Source organism: Chrysochloris asiatica, unplaced genomic scaffold, assembly GCF_000296735.1.
Source record: "Chrysochloris asiatica unplaced genomic scaffold, ChrAsi1.0 scaffold00032, whole genome shotgun sequence".
NCBI lineage: Eukaryota > Metazoa > Chordata > Mammalia > Afrosoricida > Chrysochloridae > Chrysochloris > Chrysochloris asiatica.
This window is the reverse complement of record NW_006408550.1, coordinates 24,771,053-24,797,426: the sequence shown is the minus strand read 5'-3', so window position 1 is coordinate 24,797,426 and position 26,374 is coordinate 24,771,053. Positions and strand designations below refer to the sequence as shown.

At 39.5% G+C, this 26,374-nt stretch overlaps 1 protein-coding gene across 1 annotated transcript in view; it reads left to right on the top strand.

Annotated features, from left to right (window-relative positions):
• The window catches only part of GRM8 (glutamate receptor, metabotropic 8), a 1,194,828-nt gene that overhangs the window by 406,876 nt on the left and 761,578 nt on the right, over positions 1-26,374 (top strand). The window lies entirely within an intron of this gene.

Sequence of the window (26,374 nt, the reverse complement as noted above, 5' to 3'; positions counted from 1 at the left end):
TTAACTATCTCAATTTTTTTTTTTAGGATAATATTTTGCATATGCTAGCTCAGGTAAAGTTCCTCAATTTCATTCCATATGTTTCTTCTTACCTTCTTTGTGGCTTCTAGAAAATTTAATGTAAAGAATTAAAAATCCTCACAACTGGAGCAATAAATAACATCATGATGATAGGAGAAAAGATTGAAATTGCCAAAGACTTCATTTTGCTTGGATCCACAATCAACACTTAGGGAAGTAGCAGTCAAGAAATCAAAGGACATATTGCACTGAGCAAATCTGCTGCACAAGGTCCCTTTTAAAGTGTTCAAGAGCAAGGACGTCAGTTGTAGGACTAAGGCACTCCATATCAAACCCTGGTATTTTCCTTTCAGTAGCTTAGTATCAGACAACCTTGTTTGCTGAAAGTGAAGAGGATTTAAAATACTTACTGATGAAGGTCATGACAACAATCTTCAGTTTGGGTTGCACCTCAAATTAAAGAAAGCAAAAATCCTCACCTTTGGACCAATAAACAACATCATAACAAATAGAGAAAACATTGAAGTTGTCAAAAACTTCATTTTTTCTCGAATCCACTATCAACACTCACGAAAGAAGCAGTCAAAAAATCAAATGATGTATTGCACTAAGCAAATCTGCTGTGCAAGACCTCTTTAAAGTGTTCAAGAGCAAAGATCTTAGCTTGAAGGCCTGACCCAAACCATGGTAGTGTCAACTGCCTCATATGCTTGTGAAAGTTGGACGATGAATAAGGAAGAATGCAGAAGAATTGATGCATTTGAGTTATGGTGTTGAAAACAAAAGTATGATGGACTGCCAAGAGAGCAAATCAATCTGTCCTGGAAGAAGTATAGCCAGAATGGCCCTAGAAGTGAGTCTGGCAAGACTTCATCTCCCATACTTAACACACTTTGTCAGGAGGGACCAGTCCCTGGAGAAAGTACATCATGCTTGGTATAGTGGAAGGTCAGTGGAAAAGAGGGCCCCACCCTCAGCCCCAACAAGATGGATCGACACAGTGGCAGCAGCAGTGGGTTCAAACATAATGACCATTGTGAGGATGGTACAAGGACTCACAGTGCTTTTTTACTGTTGTACATAGGGTAAATATAAGTCAAAACTGATTCAACAAAACCTAATAACAAACTAACGGACAATTTAAAATTACATTTGTGGTTTGCATTATATTTTTACTAGGAAGTGTGGATCTACATGATAGAGGTCTAATGGAAGAAGGAGAGCTATTTAATGCACAGAATAAATGTTTAATCAATGCTATTTGGTGTCCTGGTGTGGTGCTTTGCACTGTAAGGTCAGTGGTTCAGGTTCCTTGGAAACCCTATACAGGGTCACTGTGCATTGAAACAGATTTATGGCACTTCACTACCACAACAACATAGTTATCAATATTTAAAATTCTACTGTAAAAGATATCTTTAAAGTGATCCAAAGCAAAGATGTCACTTTGACAACTAAGGTGTGCCTGATCCAAACCATAGTAATTCTAGTCATCTCATAGCCATGTGGAAGATGAACAAAGACTATGGAAGACCAAAGAAGAATTGATACCTTTGAATTAGGGTATTGTCAAAGAGTATTGAATACCATGGACTGTCAGAAGAATGAACAAATCTGTCTTGGAAGAAGTATAGCCTTAATTACTTCTAAGAAGTAAGGCACATCTCACGTTCTTTGGCATGTTATCAGGAAGGATCAGTCTCTGGAGAAGGATATCATGCTTGACAAAGTGGAGGGTCAGTGAAAAAGAGGAAGACCCTCAGTAAGATGGTTGACACAATGGCTGCAACAATGGCCTGAAACATGGCAATAATTGTGAGGATAGTGCAGGACTGGGGAATGTTTTGTTCCATTGTACATAGGGTCTCTACGAGTCAGAAGTGACTCTGCAGCACCTAACCACAACAATATTTAAAATAATTCAGATTTAACCAGTGTTTAGTGATTTTATGGCTTGTGGACATTTCTGTGCTAAGAGGAGAACTGATGCTTGTGATGTAATCAGAAATGAACCAGTGATTGTATGGTATTGGGAATATAAAAATGAAGCTGCACATGCCGTTACAATTGAAATTGGCCTTTGAGACTGACTCACAGAAGGGGAAATTGAGAATAGACAGAGTGTGATTTTGTGATTATAGTTGCATTGTAGGGAAAGTAAAAAATATTGTTCCTAGCATCTACATTGTCTCTGAGGAAAAATCAGTGAAAAGGTTAATTGGTTTGCATGAAGAAGAGATTAATAAATTCATATATATTTATGTTTTCAAAGATTGGGAAGGGACGCATAGAAATAGAAATGAAGGTCAGATATGTCAAAGATTTTTGAAAGTGGAAAGATGACTACAGAATTGAAGATGTTAGTGAGCTAAGGCATCTTGAAGACTGAGAATGAAGCTCAGTCTTTAGGGAAAGAATACAAAAGAACAACTTGACTTACAGGGCAAACCATGAGGCAGAGCAAATATGTGGGCGGTAATAGTAAAACATTTACTGTGGGCTTTGCTCAGTAGGCCATCATAGTGGGCAACATTTGTTCTAACCACAGGTATTCAAAGGAAATGACGTTAAGTATTTTGATCAAGCTCTTATTAAAGGGAATTGGTTAAAATTGGAAATTGCTTACTGAGTTATTAAGAGACACAGTATCCATAAATCAATGAAGGTACATTATATTCTTTCCCACTGCTAGATCCATTTAAACATAATCTATTGAAGGTTCTACTCATGTTAGTAATAATCAAAAGTGTAGGCTACTTTAACTTATCCTATTATGTGTGTTGTTGGCATAAAATGCCATACTTCTTTAGATTTATTTCATATAAGCTTGAAGGGAAACAAATTTGAATTCAACAAATTCCTGGTGCTATAATCTTATATTTGCTTTGCTTCTCACATCTTACCTTATGAAGTTGCATGAGGCAGTGTGAAACGCTGGGCATTGTCATCTGAACACACCTGGTTTGAATATTGTCTTCATCACTCCCTATGTTTGACCTTGAACAAGTCACGTCACTTAGCCAAGCATTCATTTTCTTGGCCGTAATACCTACCTAGAATACAACTGGGCTGTTTAGGGGAGTAAATGTAAATTATATTGTCTAGAAGACAATACATCTCCAGAAAAGCTTTCTGAGCAGGATAAGTAGCGTTTGTGTAAGATAAAAACCATGATTGAAATTCATATTTTGCATGTGAACAATGTTATTACTACTTCTAGTCCCTAGAGTTTCAAAGGGTGCAGGGATAATGGTCAAGGAAGGGAGGAGTGGAATGTCAGGACAGAAAGCTGCCCGACGTTTTGGAGGAGCCAGTAAGGAGCTTAAAGCACCTCCACGGTTGGCGGCTCCAACACTTATCTGTCAGTTTGTCATACTGTGGTGGCTTATGCGTTTTGCTGGGCTGCTGGAAACGATGCCACTGGTATTTTAAATAACATCAGGGTCGCTCCAGTTGGACAGATTTCAGCAGAACTTCCAGACTAAGACAGACTAGGAAGAAGGAGGAGTGGTTGACCATTTCCGAAATGTAAACCACTACAGACCTTATGAATAACAGTAGAACATTGTCTGGTAATGTACCAGATATGAACCTACCAGGCTGGATGGCACTCTAAGTATGATCAAGAAAGAGCTGCTTTTTCAAAGCAGAGATGACTTTAATGATGGAGATGGAGCAAATCTTTCAGGACCTTCATTTGCTGATGAGATACAATTCAAAACTTAAAATACTTATTGATGAAGATCAAAGAATACAATACTTTAGTATTGATTACACCTCAATGCTAAGAAAATGAAAATCTTCACCACTGGACCAATAAATAGCATTTTAATAAATGGGAAAAAAATTGAAATTGTCAAGTGCTTCATTTTGCTTGGATCCACACACAATTAATGCTATGGAAGCAGCCGTCAAGAAATCAAATGGCATATTGCATTGGACCAATCTGCTGCAAATGACCTCTTTAAAAGTGTTAAAGAGTAAAGATTTAACTGAGGACTGAGGTATGCCTGACCAAAGTCCTAATATTTTCACTCGCCTCGTATGCATTTGAAAGTTGGACAATGAGTAAGGAAGAGTGTAGAAGACTTGATGCCCTTGAATTATGTTGTTGGGGAAGACTATTGATAGTACCATGGACTGCCAGAGAATAAGCAAATCTGCCATGGAAGAAGTACAGCCAACATTCTCCTCAGAACAAGCATTGGGAGACTTCGTCTCTCGTACTTTGGATACACTATCAGGAGTGATTAATCCCTGAAAAAGGATAACATACTTGGTAAAGTGCAGTGTTAGAAAAAAAGAGGAAGATCTTCAACAAGATGGATTGACACAGTGGTCGTAGCAATGGGCTCAAATGTAACATTTGTGATGATGGTGTTGGATGGGCAGGGTTTCCTTTTGTTGTGCACAGGGTCGATATGAGTCAGAACTGACTCGACGACACCTAAAATCAACAACTATGTAGTAGATGATTACTATCCAAAAGGTTAGCGGTTCAAATGCTCCTTGAAAGAAAGATCAGGCAGTCTACTTTTGAAAAATCAGCCTTTGAAAATCCTGTGGAGCCCAGGTCTCATGAGGTGTCCTGAGTTGGGATTGACTTCATAGCAGCTGTTTTGCATGTGTGGTTGTTTCACTTTGAGGAAGAGTTTCATTTAGAACCTGAACTGGTGATCAAAGGTGCTGCAGAGTTGGGTGACCCTCCTCTCTGGGAGAGTGATTGGTTGTGGCTGCCCAGCAGGTGTCCAAGCAAAAGGGAAGGTGGGGGGGGGGGGCAGATTCCTTTCTCTGCTAAGCCTTTGGTTGTATCTTGTAGGAGAAGATGCTAACTTCAAGGCTCTGGGGATTGATTGTGAGTGTATATTCCTGGATTGTCAGCACCTGAAACATGCTGGAAAATGCTTTCTGTGTGGTAGATAGAGGCAGGGGAAGAGCTGACATGAAACTGCCCAACTCATGTTAAGAAAACAAACAAGCAAAAGAAAAAACCCACCGCCAACAGCAAAATCATTTGTGACCACGTGGATTTCAACTCATGGTGACTGCGTGTGTGTTGGAGTAGAGTTGTCTCCATACAGTTTTCACGAGTGTGACTTTTGGAAGTAGATTAGCAGATCTTTCTTTGAATTGTCAACCTTATAGTTAGTATTTGAGTGCTTGACCAAATGTACCACATAGGCATTCCTTGGCACATAGCGGGGATGCCGTTGACAGCCCTCAGTCCTGGTGTGGTACTGCAGGATAATGTGCTGGACTGCAAGGTCAGCAATTTAAACCCATCCATGCTCCTTGGAAATCTTCAACAGCGTCACTATGAGTCGGAACTGACTCCATGGCACTTAACAACAACAACAACAACAACAATGATTGGGAGCGTGAACAAGTCAAGCTTTTTTTCTGAAGACAAATGGGAGTCTGGGTATAGTTCTTTATACATGGTGATGGTTATAAGAGAGGAAAAAGAGAATGGAAATCAATGATAAATTAAGCAAAGGGTATTAACTTCCAAAAGACAAGCCCTTTAAACGCCTCTCAAAACTCTGCATTTGCTTGTTTTACAAAATGCTTTGATCAATGAAATGCAGTAGGTGAGGAGTTTCACACTTCTTGATTCTTTCTCCAAAGCCTGTTTAGAATGAATCAGAAAAGCTTTCACTTTTTTTCTCTGCTAAGTTTAACCTTTTTACATAGAGAAAGGATTCCTATTATCTTCATTTAAGCAAGACTTAGATAACTAAGATCAATTGAATTCTGAGAGCTGTACACTTTGTCCTTTAGCTATGAGAATATGGTCAGAACTGTCTTGATAAAAATGAGGAAACAATTGATGTGTGAATATTTACAAGAGCAGAACTGGCTCCAATCTGGGCATCACATTTGTTGCTCTGTCAGTCCTCCACAGTGATGAGGGAGAGGGGTCTTGTGGAGTTGGAAGGTGTTTTGATAAATTTAAAGGATTGCTAAACCTTTTTGGAAGGGACTTGGTGGACCACTTTATTCACATGGAAAGTGGAGGTATCAGGAAAAGAAAAGAACCAAGTTAAATGGTTGTAGCACTGTAGGAATAAGCATTGGACTGATAATCACAAGGTTAGCAGTTCAAATCCGCCAGCTGCTCTCAGAAACCCTACCCAGGGTTGTTATGAGTTGGAACTGACTCGATAGCATGCAACAGCCATTTTCAAAATAAGAGTAGGTTGTTTTAGAAAATTTCTCCTTGGAACAGAGAGTCTAATGCCATTCACATATGTGGATTCAATTCTGATTTTGCGTGGATCTGAAAAATAGCATACAAGTGTAATTCTTCAGGATTCAAAACAAAGTTAAATCCAATCTAAGGCTCCATTATTTTCTTAGGCTGGACCCCAGCGCATGCTTCTGCATCTCCCCCCAAATCCACCCTCTCTGAATCCATAACTTCATGAACTATAACATTACAATTTTATTTTTCATTCTAAACCAACGTTCTAAGAACACCATGGTCCTTTGGCCATGGCAATGTTATTAATTAGTTTATTGATATTTTTCATTCTGGTTCTTATGAAAATGTGTCCTTGGTAACTAAAGCTATTCTGGCTTTTGTTGCTGTTGTTATTGTTTTGACAGGTCTATGAAAGCCAATACGTCTGAATTATTATTATTATTATTTTTATGGAGAGTTTTTTTTTTTTTTTTTTTAATTACTTGGATCTTGGAAGAAGTCTGAGTGAAGTAATGCAGATCTAAAGAATTGTCTTCCTGCGTGAAGATGTCTGCTGCTAATTGTGATGCCATCTAACTCGGGTGACAAAGATGATGCATCTTTGCAGCATCATTTTTTTGTTTCCTCACTGTCAGCCACCAAGATGATGTCAGTGTAGAAAAACTGGAAGAGTGATTGGTGTCCTTTTCTTTTGTATTGATCTGCCCGAGTTTCTAGCTGGTTTCTGGATGTGCAGTATCAGACACCATGGATTATGTGTGGGAGAAGAAACAACAAAGAGTTCAATATTAAACATAGTAAACACTACTTTTTGTTAAATTCTTACAATTTGTTAGATATTGTAGTTAGGTCTTGATACACATCCTACACCCCCCTCCCCATTTTTTTAACCTTCACAGCAGTCTGTCTTATTTGTAGGTGAAGAATCTGAATTTAGAGAGAAAAAATAATTTATCCAGTGTTGCACATTTAATAAATAGTGAAGCTGATTGTTACCTCATTTTATCTGACTTCAGAACTCAGACCAGATGGCTTCTGGTCAAATTCTGACCTAAAATAAATGACATTCAAGATATTTGAGCTAGGCATTTTATTAGGAGCCAACCAAGATGCAAAGACCGCTGGGATTTTATAGCGCCTTGAGGAAAAAGACATGTACATGAGCAATTAAGTCATGAAGGTAGTCCCTTTTGCTGGAATTGTCTGATCAGTTCTTGTTGCCATAGAGTTGACTGTGTCTCATGGCACCCCAAGCATATTGGAGTAGCCTTTCTTTCAAGGCTCCTCTGAGCTCCCTCAAACCTCCAGCATTTTGTTTAACTGCTGAGAACATTAATTGTTTGTGGCATCCCAGGACTCTGTCTTTGGCCCTAGAAAAGAGATCCTTTCCTTTGCATCCCATTTTCTTTGGTAAATGGGGAATGTGTATTTGGTGACCTTCTTTCAAGCCCTGAGCAGTGCTGTTGCATCTCCAATGTTGTTGCTGTGTGCCATCGATCTGATTCTGACGCATAGTGATTGATGTCATTTATCCCTCAAGCTTACTTTTCCCAGATCCTGATAAGACTCTTGCTTAGGGATTTCCCATCTCTGGCCTGGTCGATTGTAGTTTCTGCTGCTAGCATCCAGCACCAGTGTTTGCAAGCTGCCCTTCCTGCCTCTTTTCATTGTGGTGATTTTCTTTCTATTAAAGATCATACCAAGCCAGTTCTTAAAGCTCTGTGGGTTCCGAGACCTTCTGAAAGAGCACTAACAGCCTCCACTATCTGCTTCAAAGTCTTTTGCCAGGGTTGCTCTTATATGGTCAATGGCCTCATCTCCTTTTATCTTCCAACTTTCTTCTTCCATCTGCTTGTATTAAATTTCACCAGGTACAGCAAGCTTGCTAGGGAGTCAATACAGTAAACTTCTAGTCCTGAGTGTGCATCCTCCTGGCCCCCTCCTCACAGTTTTGATGTCATCAGACAAATTTATAGAATGTACTTCTTTTTGAAAAATACTGGGTCGAGTGATAACTAGTTGGCATTTCTGCACATGAGCTGTAACAGGGAATGGAGAGCAAACCCATAATACAATACATACGTCCTTTTTCATGTATATTTGTATTTAAGGGAGGGGATGGGATGGAGACTCTCAGTTTTCTATTCTTTCTTATTAATGTTGTTGCTGCTTTTCATTTGGGGGTCTTTTGTAATTGCTGTCACTATAAAGATAACACAGAATTTGTCAGCTCAACACCTTCTGCATGTAAAATTCAGCGTTGCCTGTTCCATTGGTCGTGTTGTGCAGCCACCATTAATGTCTGGTGCCTTGCTTTATGGATTACTATTTTGTTCTGCTCTCTAGATGAGGACTTCCTGTGCCTCTCTACATACATGCAGGGGTCTAATCCCTGTTGAGCACAAGATTCATCTGTGGCATCTTTCAAAAGTGCTCACACTGTGTCTCCACGCCTGGGATTCTGGTCTGTGATTGGTTACTCGGGGTTGAGCATCATGCGTGTCCTCATTAGAAGGTCTTCCACTGTGTAGACTGTTTGTCTTTTTCCACATTAGTCTTCATGATTCATTTTCATAGTAATAGTAGGCTCTGTGTTGTATGAAGAATTCCATGGTGAGAAGGGAGGAAAAATAAACTTTGCAAGTTTGATAAGACGTAAGAATCAGCTTTGTTCCTATAGCCTTCTGTCATGCATTCCAACAAGGTTCATCTCTCTTTGACACCAGTCATTGATTTCTTCCTGTCTTGAGCTTTTGCTTTCCCTTGTTCCTGCCTTTGTCAGGATACTCACTTCAGGAATCTTCATTCATAATTTAAATAGTGTTGTTGTTGTTGTTGTTATGTGCCGTGGAGTCGGTTCCAACTCATAGCGACCCTGTACAGGGTTTCCCAGGCTGTAAATCTTTATGGGAGCAGAAAGCCTCATCTTTCTCCCATAAAGTAGTTTTGAACTGATGACCTGAAGGTTCACAGCCCGACGACAAAATTTAAAAATTAGGAAGCAATAAAGGAAGCAAGTTGTGGCTCTTTCCATTTATTTTGAGTGTATGATCCCACTTTTATGAAAAACTGAGAACTAGGAAATTTATATGAAAAAAACAAACATTGCTGTCAAGTCATTTTCAACTCATAGCAACCCTGTACGATGGAGCATGGCTGCAATCATTACACAAGCAGACTGCTGCACCTTTCTCCCAAGGAGACACTGCTGGGTTTGAACTAACAACTTTCTGTTAGCACTCAAGTACTTAAACACTGTACCACCAGGGATCCTTTTAGGAAGTATGGGAGTCCTAGTGTGGTGTTGTCAGGTTGAGGACAAAGGTGCGCCGGATTCAAGCAATGATATTTCCAATAACCTCACATACATGTGAAAGTTGCACAATGAATAAGGAAGACCGTAGAAGAACTGATGCATTTGACTCATAGTGGAGATAGGCCCCTCAAGTTGGAAGGCACTCAAAATATGACTAGGGAAGATCTGCCTCCTCAAAATAGAGTTGACTGCGATGAAGCAAATGAAGAAAAGCTTTCAGTTGTGCTGATTGGGCACAACTCAAACTGAGAAGCAACAGCTGGAAACATCCATTAATAATCTGAACATGGGATGTATGAAGTGTGAATCTAGGAATACTGGAAGTTGTCAAAAATGAAATGGATATATAAACATCAATAGTTTAGGTGTTACTGAGCTGAAATGGACTGGTATTGGCAATTTTGAGTCTGACAACCACATGGTTTCCTGTGCTGGGAATGACAAATTGAAGATTTCAAGATCTATCTTGAAGCACAATGCTGTCTATGATAGGATAATACCCACATGCCTACAAGAAAGACCAGTTAATATAACTATGATTCAAATTTGTGCATCAACCATTAAAGCCAGTGATGATTAAATTGAAAAATTCTACCAATTCTTCAGGCTGAAATTGATCAAACATTCAAATAACATGTATTGATAATTACTGACACCTAGAATGAAAAGGTTGGAAACAAAGAGGAAGGATCAGTCTTTGGAAAACATGGCTTTGGAGATAGAAACAATACTGGAGATTACATGATAGAATTTTGCAAGACCAGTGATTTCTTCATTGCAAATACCTTTTTAAAATAACATCAGAGATGACCCTACACATTGACCTTACCAGATGGAATACTCAAAGATCAAATTAACTACATCTGTGGAAAGAGACAGTGGAAAAGCTCTATATCAGTAGCCAAAACAAAGCCAGGGCAGACTGTGGAACAGACCATCCCAATTGCTCATATGCATTCAAGTTCAGGCTAAAGCTAAAGAAAATTAAAACAAGTCAACGATAGCCAAAAAATGACTTGAACATACCCCACCCATATTTTGATATAATCTCAAGAACAGATTTAATGTATTAGACATAAGTTACCGAAGACCAGAAGAGTTGTGGGATGACATCAAGAAATTCATACAGGTAAAAAGCAGAAGGTCATTAAGTATACAATGAAAACGGAAACAACCAAAATGATGTTATAGAAATTCTGAAATTTGTTTTCGAGTGTAGACATGCTAAAGCAAATGGAAGAAGTGAGGACGTGAAAGAGCTAAACAGAACATTTCAAAGGGCAGCTTGAGAAGACAGAGTCAAACATTATCATAAAATGTGCAAAGACCTGGAGTTAGGAAACCAAAAGTTAAGAACACACTCAGCATTTTTCAAGCTGAAATTACTGAAGAGAAAATTCAAGCCTCAACTTGTAGCATTGAAAGATTGTATGGGCCAAATACTGATTGATACAAAAAGGATCAGAAGAAGATGGAAAAAATACACAGAGTCACTGTATAAAAAAGAAATGGTCACTCTTCATTCATTTCCAGAGGTAGCATATGATCAAGAGTCCATCATACTAAAAGAAGAAATCCAAAGTTAACTGGAGGCATTGGCAAAGAACAAGGCTCCAGAAATTGGTGGAATACAAATTGAAAAATATCAGTGAACTGATGAAATACTGGAGGCACTCACTCTTCGATGCCAAGAAATTTGGAAGACACCTACCTGGCCAACTGACCGGAGAAGATCCACATTTGTTCCCAATGCAAAGAGTGGTGACCTAACAGAATGCAGAAATTATCAGACAATATCATTATTATTACATGGAAGTAAAGTTTTGCGAAAGATAATTCAAATATGGCTGCAATCCCACCTAGTCATGGAACTTTCAGAGGTTTAGGCCAGATTCAGAAGAGGAAGTGGAATGAGGGAAATCATTGCTGATATCAGATCAATCTTGGGTGAAAGCAGAGAATACCAGATAGATGTTTACCTGTGCTTTATTAACAAAGCAAAGGCTTTCAATTGTGTGGATCATGACAAACTATGGACAACATTGCATAGTATGAGTAGTCTGAAATGCTTGATTGTGCTCATGAGGACCTTGTTAATCGACCAAGAGGCCTTTGTTCGAAAGAACAAAGGAACATCAAATGGTTTCAAATTAGGAAAGATATGTGTCAGGGTTGTATTCTTCCACCATACCTATTCAGTCTGTATGCTGAGCAATTAATTCAAGGATATGGATTATATTAAGAAGAAGGTGGCATCAGGACTGGAGAAGACTCATTAACAACCTCAGAAATGCAAATGATACAACCTTGCTTGCTGAAAGCCAAGAGGACTTAAAATATTTACTGATAAAGATCAAAGACCACAGTCTTCAGTATGGGTTGCACTTCAATGTAAAGAAAACAAAAATCCTCACCACTGGACCAGTAAGTAACATCAAGATCAATGGAGTAAAATTTCAATTTGTTAAATACTTCATTTTGCTCAGATCAACCATCAACACTCATGGAAGCAGCAGTCATGAAATCAAATGACGTATTGTATTAGGCAAATCTGTTGCACAAGACCTCTTTAAAATTTTGAAGAGCAAAGATGTCAGTTTAAGGACTGAGGCGTGTCTGACCCAAGCCATCGCATTTTTAATAGTCTCATATGCATGTGAAAGTTGGACAGTGAATAAGGAAGACCATAGAAGAATTGATGCATTATAGTTTCAGTGTTAGAAGAGAACATTGACAATTCCATGTACTGCCAAAAGAACAACAGATCTGTGTTGGAAGAAGTACAGCCAGAGTTCTCCTTGGAACCCAGAAGTTCTCATACTTTGGACATTTTATCAGGAAGGACCAGTTCCTAGAGAAGGACATAATGCTTGGCAAAATAGAGCGTCCGCAAAAATGAGGAAGGCCCCCAATGAGATGGATTGGCACAGTGGCAGCGACAATTCCCTCAAAAGTAGCAATGCTTGTGAGATTGGTATAGGAACTGGCAGTGTTACGTTTTGTTGTGCAGAAGGTTGCTGTGGGCTGGTACCATGTCAATGGCACCTAACAATAACAACAAATACGTATATATATATGCAACATACCCAGTGCCTTTGAGTAGCACTTCTCCTTAGGGCTTCAGAGACAGCGAATCACGACAGGAACACACAGCCTCATCTTCTTTCCTTGGACCAGCTAATGGATTTCAGTTACCAACTTTGCAGTCAGAGCTTAACCCACGAAACCACCAAGGCTCCTTTCCCCCCAAACAACTCCACTGCCATCAAGTCAATTCTGAGTCACAATGACCCTGTATGGGCTTTCCGAGGCTGTAAATCTTTTTAGATAAAGATAGCCTCAGCTTTCTCCCACAGTGCTTCTGGTGGCTTTGAACTACTGATGTTGGGGTTTAAAATGCAGTTCTTATCCTACAGCACCACCTAACTCGTTTAGGGAAGTGTGTGGTTGTTGTTGTTATATTGCGCTGAGTCTGACTCATAGTGACCCTGTGGCCCTCATAGGACTGTTGATTTTGTAAGTACCATTGAGTCGGTTCTGACTCCTAGTGACTCTGTGTGGGGTTTCTGAGGCTTTAAAAATCTTTTTGGGAACAGGAGACCTAAATTTGCTCGTAATTTCAGGTGTAGGTAGAAGGGAGGGGTAAAGGAGGACTCAGTGCTTAAGGGGACATTGAGCTCCTGTTAATAGATTGGCCCTTTAGCTCCATAGTATCACGTCTTTCTCTCATCACATCGCCTCTTTTGAGACCTTCAAACCTCAAAAGTACAAGTCTATGCATCTTTATCCTCCTCCTTCTCAAAATGAGTCGAATAAAGTCTTATTTTTATAGTGGCAACTTTAGAGTCTTGGTGTAGCACTGTGGGTTAATACTCTGGCTTGCAAAGTCTATTTGAACCGCAAGGTTGGTGGTTTAAGCTCATCCGCTGCTCCTCAGAAACCCTATGCAGGGTTGCTATGGGTCTGAATTGATTCAATAACACTTAAAAACCAACAACAACAACCTTAGATGTTATAAACTGCTTTTACATGTGATACGTCTGCTCCCATAGACTGGAAAGCCATTTACTTTTAGGTAGTTGATAATATACCCAAATTGACGGAATGAGGTCCCGTTTGCCAAGCAGCCCAGATAGGTACAAAGTTTAGCCTTTAATTCACTTAGCTCTCAACTTTATTGCCATAATTTTCCTTTTTTTTTTTTTTTAAAGTGTTTTAATTAAAAATGAAATGTGGTAACTAGAATGAAATTCCTGTCACCACTGGGAAAATGCCCAGGACCAATGGCAACACATGATCATGAAGACGGAGTTGTTAGGCTGTTCTCTTAATAAGGAAATCATAGGGGACAAAAAGGTAAGCCTTGTAGAGACCCACATAAACTCTAGGACTTGCACGATTAAGCAGCAACATGATAAGAGGGGGAAGAAGTCATTAAAATGTTGGAATTTGGAGTTTATGTGATTGAATGGGGAAGGAAATCAATTGGGATTTGTTAACAGGAAGACAGACTTGAACTGACAGGAATAATTAATCTCCTGTGGCCAGATAAAGAAAAAGAACTCATTTGAGTCTATGGAACACCTTCACATACCTTTGAATACTAGTTAGACAGAAAATGAATCTTTTATGTTGATCTTGGCACCTAAGAGGGGCTCGTCCTGAGAAGGCACTGGTCTAGCAGGAGTTCTCTCCCGTTTAAGTATTATTAAGTTTTACCCTTCCAGTCTGCAGAAAGGAGGTCTTGATAGTAACGCAAACAATTTCCAAAGAGAACTTTCCTGTGGCTCTGGTTTTTGCACCCAGTCAAGAGGAAAATGTTATTTTCCAGGCTTTGTGTTGGTGTTGCTGGACTCTTAGGGTGTTTTGTGGGGAAATGAAGGTGGACGAAGTAGATAGGATACTTCTAAGAGAAGGACTTAAATGCTGGGCGTTATCTAGGCACAGGTAATCTTGGGAAGGGATTGTAAAGCAGCCTCCAGACAGAAATATTTTACTAAAGGTCACTGTCAATTTTCTTTGCTAAAGTCTGGTTGTAAGTGTGTTCTTAATTTACACATACACCTTTTCCTCATTATTGTTTGGGCTTATCTCAGTTGTTTCACTGCAGTTTTTTACTGCTTATTATGAATTGGAATGAAAAATGAAATGTCTAAAACATTGCTAGAAAATTCTGTAAGCTTTTTCATTCCAAAGCCTGATAGTAATTATTATTAAGGGATTACAGGACAATCTTATGGCATAATTTAGGGATTCTCAATCTATTCACAGACTCTTTTTATCCCTCTACCTTACCCAGAAAAGACATTTTTTATCTTTCTGAAAAAATCAAAATTTGTTTGCTCTTGCAATAAATATTTATCCGATGCTATTCCCAAACCACACCATTTGCTGTGGAGTCACTTCTGTCTCATAGTGATTCTATAGGAAAAGTGCAATTGCCCCATAGAGTTTCCAAGGCTGTAAATCTTTATGGAAGCAGACAGCCACAACTTTCTGCTGGGGAGTGACTGGAGAATGAGTGCTTAACCACTGTGTCACCAGTGCTTTCCATAGGCACTTGTTGTTGTTGTAAAGTGCCATCAAATTGGTTCTGATTCACAGCAACCCTGTATTGAATTTCTGAAGAGCAGCTGGTGGGTTTGAACCGCTGACCTTGTGGCAAGCAGTATAGTGCTTATTCTATAGTGTCATACCAGGTCAAGGCAAATAGCTATTTTAAATTAATTATAATAGTAAAAGCAAGCATTTGTTGGGTACAGTAAATACCAAGTATTGTGCTAAGTAAGCAATGTATTGTTAACTCATAGCAACTGAGTTCTGACTCAGTGAGTCTGTGTAGGGTTTTTGAGGCAGAAAGTCACACTTTCTCCCACTAAGCAGCTGGTGGACTTGAATAGTTGAACTTGTGGTGTGCAGTCCAGTGCTGACCTACAGAGCCACCGAGCTCCCCTACCTCCCTATAGATTATTTGATTTACTCTTCACTACAACTCTATGGGGAAGGTATATTACGATTTTCCCATTTTACAAAGGAAGATATGAATGATTTGTTGTTGCAGAGTTAGGCTTCAGCTGGAAGGTTTCCTTGAGACCATCTAACACCCTGAGTTTGTGTTCAGTTGAGGAAGGACTGAGGCGCCTTGAGATTTTCTGTTTCTTTGAGACCATCTAACACAAGAAAGAAGGAAAAGGTCAAAATGAATGTCAGAAGAGATACTGAAGCTTGCTCTCCAGTGTAGAGATGCTAAAGCAAATGGAAGAAATGAGGAGGTACAAGAGCTGAACAGAAAATTTCAAAGGTCAGCTGGAGAAGATAAAGCTAAATATTACAACAAAATGTGCAAAGGTCTGGAATCAGAAAACCAAAAAGGAAGAACACGCTCAGCATTTCTCAAGCGAGGGGAACTGAAGAAAAAATTCAAGCCTTGACTTTCATTATTGAAAGATTTGCTGGGCAAATTATTGAATGATGCAGAAAGCATCAAGAGAAGATTGAAGGAATACAGAGTCACTGTACCAAAAGGAAATGGCTAATGTTCAACCGTTTCAAGTGGTAGCATATGATCAAGAGCCAATGATACTGAAGGAGGAAGTCCAAGGTGCATTAAAGGAATTGGCAAAGAACAAGGCACCAGGAATTGATGGAATAAAAATTGAAATCTTTCAAGAAAGTGAGAGATCATCAGAAAATCTCTTTCATATCCCATGTGAGTAAAGTTTTACTAAAGGTAATACAGAAATGGCTGAAAGCATACATTGACAGAGAACTTCCAGAGGTTCAAGCCAGATTCAGAAGAGGTCGTGGAGTGAGGGATATCATTGCTGATGTCTAATGGATCTTGGCTGAAAGCAGAGAATATCAGAAAGATGTTTACCTGTGCTTTATTGACTACGCAAAGGATTTCGATTGTGTGGATCATGACAAGCTTTGGACAACATTGCGAAGTATGAGTATTCCGGAACACTTAATTGTGCTCATGAGGCAGTTGTTTGAACAGAACATGGGAACACTGAATGGTTTAAAATTAAGAAAGGTGTGTGACAAGATTGTATTCTTTCACCATACTTACTCAACCTGTATGCTGAGCAAATAATTCTACAAGCTGGTTTATATGAAGAAAAACATGGCATCAGGATTGGAGGAAGACTCATTAACAACCTGCGATATGCAGATGTTACAACCCTGCTTGCTGAAAGAGGACTTAAAACATTTACTGATGAAGATCAAAGAGCAAAGCCTTCAGTATGGATTACATCTCAATGTCAAGAAAACAAAAATCCTCACCTCTGGACCAATAAACAACATTCTTATCAACGGAGAAAAGACTGAAGTTGCAAAGGCCTTCGTTCTTCTTGGATCAACTATCAACACTCACGGAAGTAGCAGTCAAGAAATCAAACGATGTATGGCATTAGGCAAATCTGCTGCACAAGACCTTTTCAAAGTGTTGAAGAGCAAAGATGTCAGCTTGAGGACTAAGGTGTGCCTGACCCAAGCCATGGCATTTTCAATAACCTCATATGTATGCGAAAGCTGGACAGTGACTAAGAAAGACCATGGAAGAATTGATGCTTTTGAGTTATGGTGTTGGAGAAGAATATTGAAGGTGCCATGGCTTCCAAAAGAACCAATAGATCCTCTTTAGAATAAGTGCAGCCAGAGTGCTCCTTGAAGGCAGGATGACCAAACTTCGTCTCTTGTACTTCAGACATATTGTCAATAGGGACCAGTCACTGGAGAAGGATATCATGTTTGGGAAGGTGGACGTTCAGAGAAAAATAGGAAGACCCCCAACGAGATGGATTGGCCAAGTGGCAGCATCAATGGACTCAAGCATGACAACAGTAGTGAGGTTGGCTCAGGATCAGGCAGTGTTTTGTTCTGCTGTGCATAAGATCGCTATGAGTCGGTACCGACTCGATGGCAGCTAACAACAACAACAAACACCCTGTGGTCTCAAAGAGAAGGCTCAGGTGCCTTGAGATTTTCTGTGCGCATGGAAGGCCCAGCATCCTCCTGTTCACCTGCCTTCTTTCCTCTGCAATCGTCACCTGTGATTTCCTCATGTGTGTGAAAAGCAAATCTTTTCAGTTTACCAATGACAATATGGGGAAAGGAGGGCAGAAGCCATGAGGAAAACCCCCTGGAAGCTCCCACGTGGCTGTGAGGCTAGTGGTGTGCAGCCTTCCTTCCATATGGTGCCTCATGTGGTAGAAACAACAGGCCTGTGTATAATGGCCTATATTTAATATCTACTTTTTCTCATCAGGTTGTTTTTTTTTAAGACCTTGGCCAGGGGGGTCTATTTTGAGTGGCTACTGGAGTTATCAGAGGATGAATAAATAGGAAAGCATTTTATAAAGTATGGTAGTCATCCTTTTAGCAGGTCGTAAATTAAAATGTTGTATAATTCACTGGAGTTCAATATTGGGTCATTTTCTTCAAAGAAGAGAGAGGTATTAATTAGTCTGTTGCTTGGAGGCGTCATTATATATGCCTCATTCCCTTTGCCTTTGTAACAAACAGTTCTGGGCACTTGGGCCCTAGCTGATTAACTTGCATACTTCCTCTGGATAGCTCTGCTTCTGACAGACAATGCTAAGTAGGGGAGAAGGGAGTAGAGGAGTAGGAAAAAACAGAAAAAAACCCAGCACATCAAACCACAAAAACCTGGATGTCTTTGTGGTGTGAGAAAGCAAATAAATGCCACACCTTGGCAGACAGAAGTGAAAACCACTGCCCTAGTTATCCATCTTAGCAATAAGGTTCCTTGAGGTTGAAAAATCAGTCATTTTTTGCAGTTGGAGCTGTAAACAGCTAAGAGATGACAAAAAGCTTCTTGGAGGCCCCCATATTTGGGAAGGGAAATGTTGCCTCTTGACTGAAAATAGAAAACTATGATCTATTTAGTGGGAGAATAAAAATGCATCAATGTATTAAATACAAGGGAAAGAATTGTTGACACCACTTTTTAAGTTTTAACTGTTAAAGGATTTTTAACCAAATGTACTTTCCCTGGTTTACCTTTCACCTCAGTGTGTTTTATTTTTTCCAAATGGTGTGGTGCTGTAGGAGAAGCGCAGGACCACAAGGTCAGTTGGAATCACAGGGTCGGTGATTCAAACTCACCAGCCACTCCTTGGAAACCCTATACTGGGTTAAGAGTCGAAACCAACTTGACATCTCTGAACAATCACAGCACTCTTTAATTTTGTTGGAGAAACTGTAGTATAGTTTTTTGTTTTTCAATCTCCTGGTTCCTAACTGCTTTTAACATACGACAAAACTTGCCAAAATAATTCAGTTTCCATATATTTGTGCCCTAGCCTCCCTCAATGTTAATATCATATTTAAACCATAGTGAAATAATTAGACCCATAAACTGAAGACCGTATTCTAATGTCATCACTTTTATCATTAATGTCTCTTTGCTGTTCTAGGATTCCACTCAGGTTACCACATTGCATTTTGTTGTTAGTTCTCCTTTGTTGTTGTCAGATACTATTGCATCAGCACCAACTCATAGTGACAATAAAAGGAAACACTGCTGGGTCTTCCTGACCATCCTTACGATCATGCCACGTTTGAGTCCGTTGTGGCAACCCCTGCATCAGTACGTCTTGTTGAGAGGCTTCTTCTTTCTCACTCATCATGATGTCCTTCTCCAGGGCCAAGAGACAATAGATCCAAAGTATGTGAGATGAAGTTTCGTCATCTTAGGAGTTTTCTAGCTGTACTTCTTCCAGACCCCCAGCGAGATGGATCGGCCAGGTGGCATCATTGATGGCATCAAGTGTGGCAGTGGTAATGAGGTTGGCCCAGGATTAGACATTGTTTCATTCTGCTGTGCATGGCATCGCTATGAGTTGGTTCCGACTCGATGGCACCTGACAACAACAACAACTTCTTCCAAGACAGATTTGTTTGTAAATCTGGTAAATTCAGTATTCTTCACCAGCATCATAATTCAAAGACATTCATTCTTCTTCAGCTTTCGTATTCATTGTATAATTTCCATGCATATGAGGTGATTGAGAATACCATGGCTTGGGTCAGACACTTTTTGGTTTTCAAAGTGACATTTTCACCTTTTAACACATTGAAAAAGGTATTTTACAGCATGTTTGTTCAGTGCTATGCATCATTTGACTTACTGACTGTTTATTTCATAGGTTGTTGTTGTTAAGTGCCTTTGAGTCGGTTCCGACCCATAGCGACCCTGTACAGAGTTTCCGAGGCAGTAAATCTTTACGGGAGCAGAAAGCCTCATCTTTCTCCCACGGAACAGCTGGTAGTTTCGAACTGCTGGCCTTAAGGTTCGCAGCCTGATTCGTAACCACTACGCTACCAGAGCTCATAGGTATTGGTTATGTATTCAAGGAAAATGTGATTTTTGAGAACTTATTTTTTTTCTCCATTTGCCCAATTGTGTGATATTTGTTTCCTTTTATGCTAAGGAGTTATAGTGGTGTAGTGGGCTGCGGTTCAAATCCACCAGCTGCTCTACTTGAGAAAGATGAAGAAGTCTGCTTCCATGGAGATTTATTATCTCAGAGTCCATATGGTACAGTTCTGCTCTGTCCTAGGAGACGCTATGAGTAGGAATTGGTAGCCGTGGGGTGTTACCTTGAGGCTTAATCTGTAAAAAGATATAAATCAGTTCTTTTGTCAATTTGGGTTTTTTCCTGGTCTTTTCTCATGATTGGACTCAGGTTATGAACTTTTGGTAAGAATATCACAGAAAGGCTATGTCTCTCTTATTGCATCCTATCATTGTGTTCCTAAAATCAATATGTCTTATTGGTGGTATTGACATTCGTCACATGATTGTAGGATTCTTGTTGGGTTTCTTGGGCATAAAGTTACTATCATTTCCCCTGTCGCTAACAAACACCTTTGGGAAAATGCTTTGAAACCATGAAATCCTCCTTCTCCTTAAATTTTCAACAACAAATTTTAGTATGAAAGAGTCCTGGAGGTGGCATCGGATCAACACCAGCCACTGTTTGGGAGAAAGATGACAGTTTCTACTCCAGTGAAGATCTACAACCTCTAGATTGAGCACTTACCTTGATAGCGCCACACCAGGACTCCAACCAATCTCTTTAGTTTGTGGTTTATCCGCTATTTCCTTTACACAAATGCGCAGCAACTTGTGTATATTCTTATGATCGCTTCTTTATCCCATGAGGTACAACATACTACAGATATGCTTTAGTATTTTTTTTTTCCACTTAAGACTGTGTTCTGGAAATTACTCCATATTTGTACACAGAGATCTTTTTATTTTTTAATGCCTGTGTTGTATTCCATTATATGGGTATATGACACTGTCTTCTAGGATAATGATATATATCAGTTAACAGGGTGAGGAAGATCACTATTATACTAAAAGAATGGAGAGTAGAAAACCTTAAAAACAGCAACTATAACCACTTAAATTGGAGCAAACTTGGTAAAGTTGGTAAACTACTGTTTGTTTTCCTTAAACAGCAGCAGCTGCATGTCGCATCAGTCCAGGGGGAAATGTAGAAGCATATCATCATCACTTCCTAGTTGAAGGTGCTTGAGGATGTCTTTGCACATGGCTCCATGACTGCTTTGCTTCATGGCTCCATGAAGGTGCTTGAGGATGTCTTTGCACATGGCTCCATGACGAGCAGTCTCTGCCCATAGTTGGTTTTGATACCATTTCTGTCACTTAACTACTGATGTGACTTGGGACAAGTTGTCTGACATGTTCCTATCTCCGTTCTTCCTATCTCTACAATAGAAATAATAAGAATGACTACTTCACAGAGTTAACAAGTTATAGGAAGCATTTTGTACAGTGTATGGAACATGGCTCAACTAAAATCTGGGAAGACTCATTCTTACTATAATGTCGATTATTCACAAAAGTGTGCTGTTTACACTGTAAGCAGCAGTTTTCGATAATTTTCTCTAAATATAACATTGCTAACATTTAGTATTTTTAACAAGTAATCGTTCATTGGCATTTTGAAGAAAAGCACACACACACACACACACACACACAGATAAAATAATGAGAAAATGGAAATGTTCCCAAATTCTGCTAACCAAAAATCACTGTGGTTGCTCTAGTATAAATCCTTCCAGATATTCTTATGCTGATGCACATAGCATATATCTTTTGACATGATATGTATAATTTAACAAAACTGGTCTTATACTCTACCTACCCGTGCTATTTATTTAAGTATTTATTCTGAATATTTTCCCTACAACATTATTCATCTAACAGATTATTTGCTTTCTCAGTCTAAAGACCAGTGAATCAAATGTATAATAAAGCAAATAGATGGACAAACTAAGAAATGCAATAAATGTGGGTGTTTAAATTACCTGGGTCCTTAACTTAAATGACTTAACATTTTTCTAACTGCATCATTTTGCCAGGTCCTTATCGAAAAGAAAGAAACAAAACTCAGTTCAAGGAATTGCTCCCTTTAAAACAAACACACACACACACACACACTTTTGTTTGTGAAGTTCACATTAGTGGTTGTATAAAATGAGGGAATTCATCTCAACATCAAACCATTGTCTTTGATCTAAAATGCTTGACAGGAGCCTCTAGGCTTCTTAGGCTGTGTTTCTAAAGAAAGCCATTCCATCGTGACTATGGTTTTTCAAACTTGTAAGTCAAGTTTCGTAGTTTTGAAGAATTATTTAGACAACAGTTTCTCCACGCTCAAAATTCTCCTCTGTTCCCTCTCTCCCCCTGTCCTTACCTCATTCTCCTGGTCCTATTATATAAGATGTATTGTTGGTATCTTAATGTTGCCAAAATCTTAGATGGTGCTGAAGCAAGAAAATTCCAGCACTACAGAAGATTTAGCTTTATTTTCATTTTTATAACTTAGGATGGCAAAAAGTAAGTGGATGAAAATTCAACAAAATCTTATCTCAAAGGGGCATTCTTAACCCCAGTTCTTAGCACACCAGACCACCGTGAGGTAGGAGGAAGGAAAGTTGGCATAATGATTTTTCTCATATGACACATAAAGCTATAAGATACAGTTTAAGTTTTAGACTCTCTGAACCTCTTGAAAGGGGATTTTTCTCAATCTTGAGTAATATAAACAATAAAACGCTGGACTGAAAAGATTGGTGTTTCAAACCAACCCAGAGCACCTAAGAAGACAGACCTGTCATCTTTGGAAAAGTCACCACCTTAAAAACTCTATGGGGTACAGTTCTACTTTGACACACATGGATTCACCATGAGTTGGAATCAACTCCATCACAACTGGATGTTTTTGAGGTGGGGATTTCGGCAGTTGTTGCTGTTAGGTTCTAGCGAGTCGGTTCCAACTCAGAGCGACCTGAGGCACAACAGAAAGGAACACTGCCCAGGCCTGCTCCATCCTCACAAGTGCTGTATGTTTCAGCCCATCGTTGTTGTCTCTCTGTCACTGTCTCATTGGGGGACGGGGGGCATCTTTATTTTTATTTTTTTGCTGATTCTCCACTTTACCAAGTATGATGTCCATGTCTAGAGACAGAACCCTCCTGACAACATGTCCCAAGGTTTTAGAGATGAAGTGTTGCCATCCTGACTTCTAACCAACATTCTGACTGTACTTCCAATACAGAGTTCTGGCAATGTTTGGTACTGTCAGTATTTTTCTGCAACACCATAATCCAAAGGTATCTCTTCTGCCTTATTCATTGTCCAGTTTTCACATGCACTTGAGGCAATAGAAAATACCATGGCTTGGGTCCAGCCCTATGTTAATTCTTTAGTACTTTAGAGAGGTCTTTTGCAGTAGATCTGCCTAATGCAATACGTCATTTGATTTCGTGAGTACTGTTTCCATGAGCACTGATTGCGGATCCAAACAAGCTGAAGTCTGACAGCTTCAATCTTTTCTGTTACTATGATGCTATTTACTGGTTCTGTTGTGAGGCTTTTTGTTTTCTTTACATTAAGATGTAATCCATACTGAATGAAGGCTGTGTAGTCTTTGATTTTTATTAGTATTTCTAGTCTTCTTTCCCTTCAGCAAGCAAGGTTGTGTCATCTGCATATTGTTAATGAGTCTTGGACTCATTAACATACTTGACTCTGTATAGGGTTTTCAAGAAGTGACTGGTTGGTTTGAACGACCAACCTTCTGGTTAGCATTCCAGTGCTCTTCCTACAGCGCCACACCAGTACCTTATATAGTGCTTGATAAGCATTTGATAAATGTTGTTTATCGGAAACCCTGTACAGGGTCGCTATGGGTCGGAACCGACTCAACGGCACTTAACAACAACAACAATGTGAATTCATGGATGGACTGTGAATCAGAAAACAAGCATTTAGAATTGACATTGCCTTTGTGGGGATAGTGAAGGACCAGACAATGTTTCCTTCTTTATGCAAAGGGTCTCTCTGAGTCAGAACTGACTTTATAGCACCTAACAACAATAGCAACTACAACTGTGGTGGTGCAAACGGTTAATGAGCTTGGCTACTAACTGAAAGGTTGGTGGTTCAAGTCCACCCTGAGGTACCTCAGAAGAAAGACCTGGTGATCTTTTTCTGAAAAAAAATAATAAAAATCGGTAATTGAAAGCCCTATGGAGCGCAGTTCTACCCGCACACACATGGGGTCATCATGAATGAATGTCAATGACAACAAGTTACCAAGGTGCCGTGTGACTTTTGGTAAATGATCGGACCTTTCTGGGCTTCAGCTTCCTCATTTGTGAGATGACAGTGCAGATCTTAGCGTCCACCTTTGATTTCTCTCCGGCCATTTGCAACTTTGCCAGTTGAACAAAGTGTTGTTAAAAAACTTCTGGTGGCAATTACTTTTCAGCTTGCTTTTGGCAAAAATGTTCATTTCAGTCCAAGTTTTTCAAGTGAGTGATTTTTTGACTGAAAGGACACCAAAACCTATGAGGACTGAAATGGAAAGAAAAGTTGCTTTTTTCATAGGAAGGCCTCAGGGCTTGTTTCACTGTTCCCAGGGTCTTGGAATGTACATATTGGGAGAAAACTAAGAGATAAGTCATCAGACCTCCCTACCTCATTAAAAGCAAATTAAACCCTGGAGAGTTTGAGTAACTTGCTGAAAGTCTCAGCACTAGTTAATGGCAGAATGCAGTCTCTGAGTTCTCAGGTTTGCAGCCTTATGCCACACTTAACATTTACCTATGTAACAAGAGCAAGAGGGTATCAGATGATATTGCTTACTGAGGTGCACAAGGCACAAAGTATTAAATTTACTCTCCAAGCTTCTGTGTCACATTTGACTCAGTCTCAATCAGAAATTAGACATGCTAACTTCTTTTGATATTCATGGTGTCTTGGACTCTACTGCCAAATGCAGCACAAGTTTATAAACAATTTGTGTGTTTTTTGTTTTTCAGCATTACATATAGAGACCCCATGAATGGTAAATGAATTCATATCACATGATATGCTAAAAAAGTTCCACAAGGGTCTAGGTTGTTGGGACACCAGCTTCATGGAAGATGAAGTATGCATCTTCCAGACAAAAAAATTGAAAATGCATGAAGAAAATAGATCAAGGTCTAATGTCAGGCCCTACAGATGACAGGGATAATAAAGCTTGGGACGGTTATATGTTCTGTCTCGGTATAAATTCACAGATCATCTTTGCTAGAATGGATGGACCTTGTTTCCATTCTTAAAAATTTCACATATGCTGAATGCATGTATATGTTAGCTATTGGACCATAACAAAATCATCCCCATACTCAGTAGTTTAAAACAATAAACACTGATGATTGCTACAGAGTCTATGGGTCAGTTGAATATTTCTTCAGTTCTCTCTGAGACTTCCTCAGTCACAGTGAGTTCTGTAGGTGGGTCTGCTGATGCCTGGTGGGCAGTTCTGTACACAGTTGGGGTTAACTGGTTGGATGCTGATGTAGGGTGTTTGATTGAGATAACTGCACTCTCCTCTACCTGGTCAATCATCCTCCAGCAGAATAGCCCTTATTTGTACCAAGAATGTAAGTCCAGGCATGGGAGAGAGGGAGCCAAGAGAAACGTGCCATTTTCTTGAGACTGAACTTGAACTTGGTGCATCACCACTTCCTCTGCATCATATGGTCAAAACAAGTCACAGGTCCGCCCAGAATCAGTGTGGGAAGGGAGACAAAGTTACTGGACAAAGAGTGTGGATAGAGAAGGGTAATCAGTTGGGACCACCTGTGGAATCAATATACCACAATGCATGAATACCTTTTTATAAATATGTGAAAACACAAAAATAAGTGGAATAAAAGGGACAATCCCTCTGTAATCTCTTCTTCCATTGTATTTTCATCCTAAAATCAAGGTTATTGAAATTTGGTGTATTCTTCTAGGATGTTATGGGTATACATATGTGTATGTTTCCACATTTGGCAGAAACATGAAGCTGTCTGCTCCCATAAAGTTTATAGTCTCAGAAACCCTGTATAGGGGTGCTATGAACCAGAATCAGTCAGATGACAAGGGGTGTGGCTTTTGGTTTACATATACATACAATACATGTGTGTGCATATATACATATGCATGTATATATACACATATATATGTATATGTTTATATGTTTGTTGTTGTTAAGTGCCATCAAGTCGCGATTCCAACCCATAGCGACGCTGTATAGAGTTTCTGAGGAGCAGTTGGTGAGCTTGAACCGCCAACCTCCATTCAAACGGCTTTGCGGTCTGGTGCATTAACTCACAGCACCACACCAGGCTGCGTGGATACATATATACGGAGTCCTGGTATGATATATATATATATATATATATATATATAGAGAGAGAGAGAGAGAGAGAGAGAGAGAGAGAGAGAG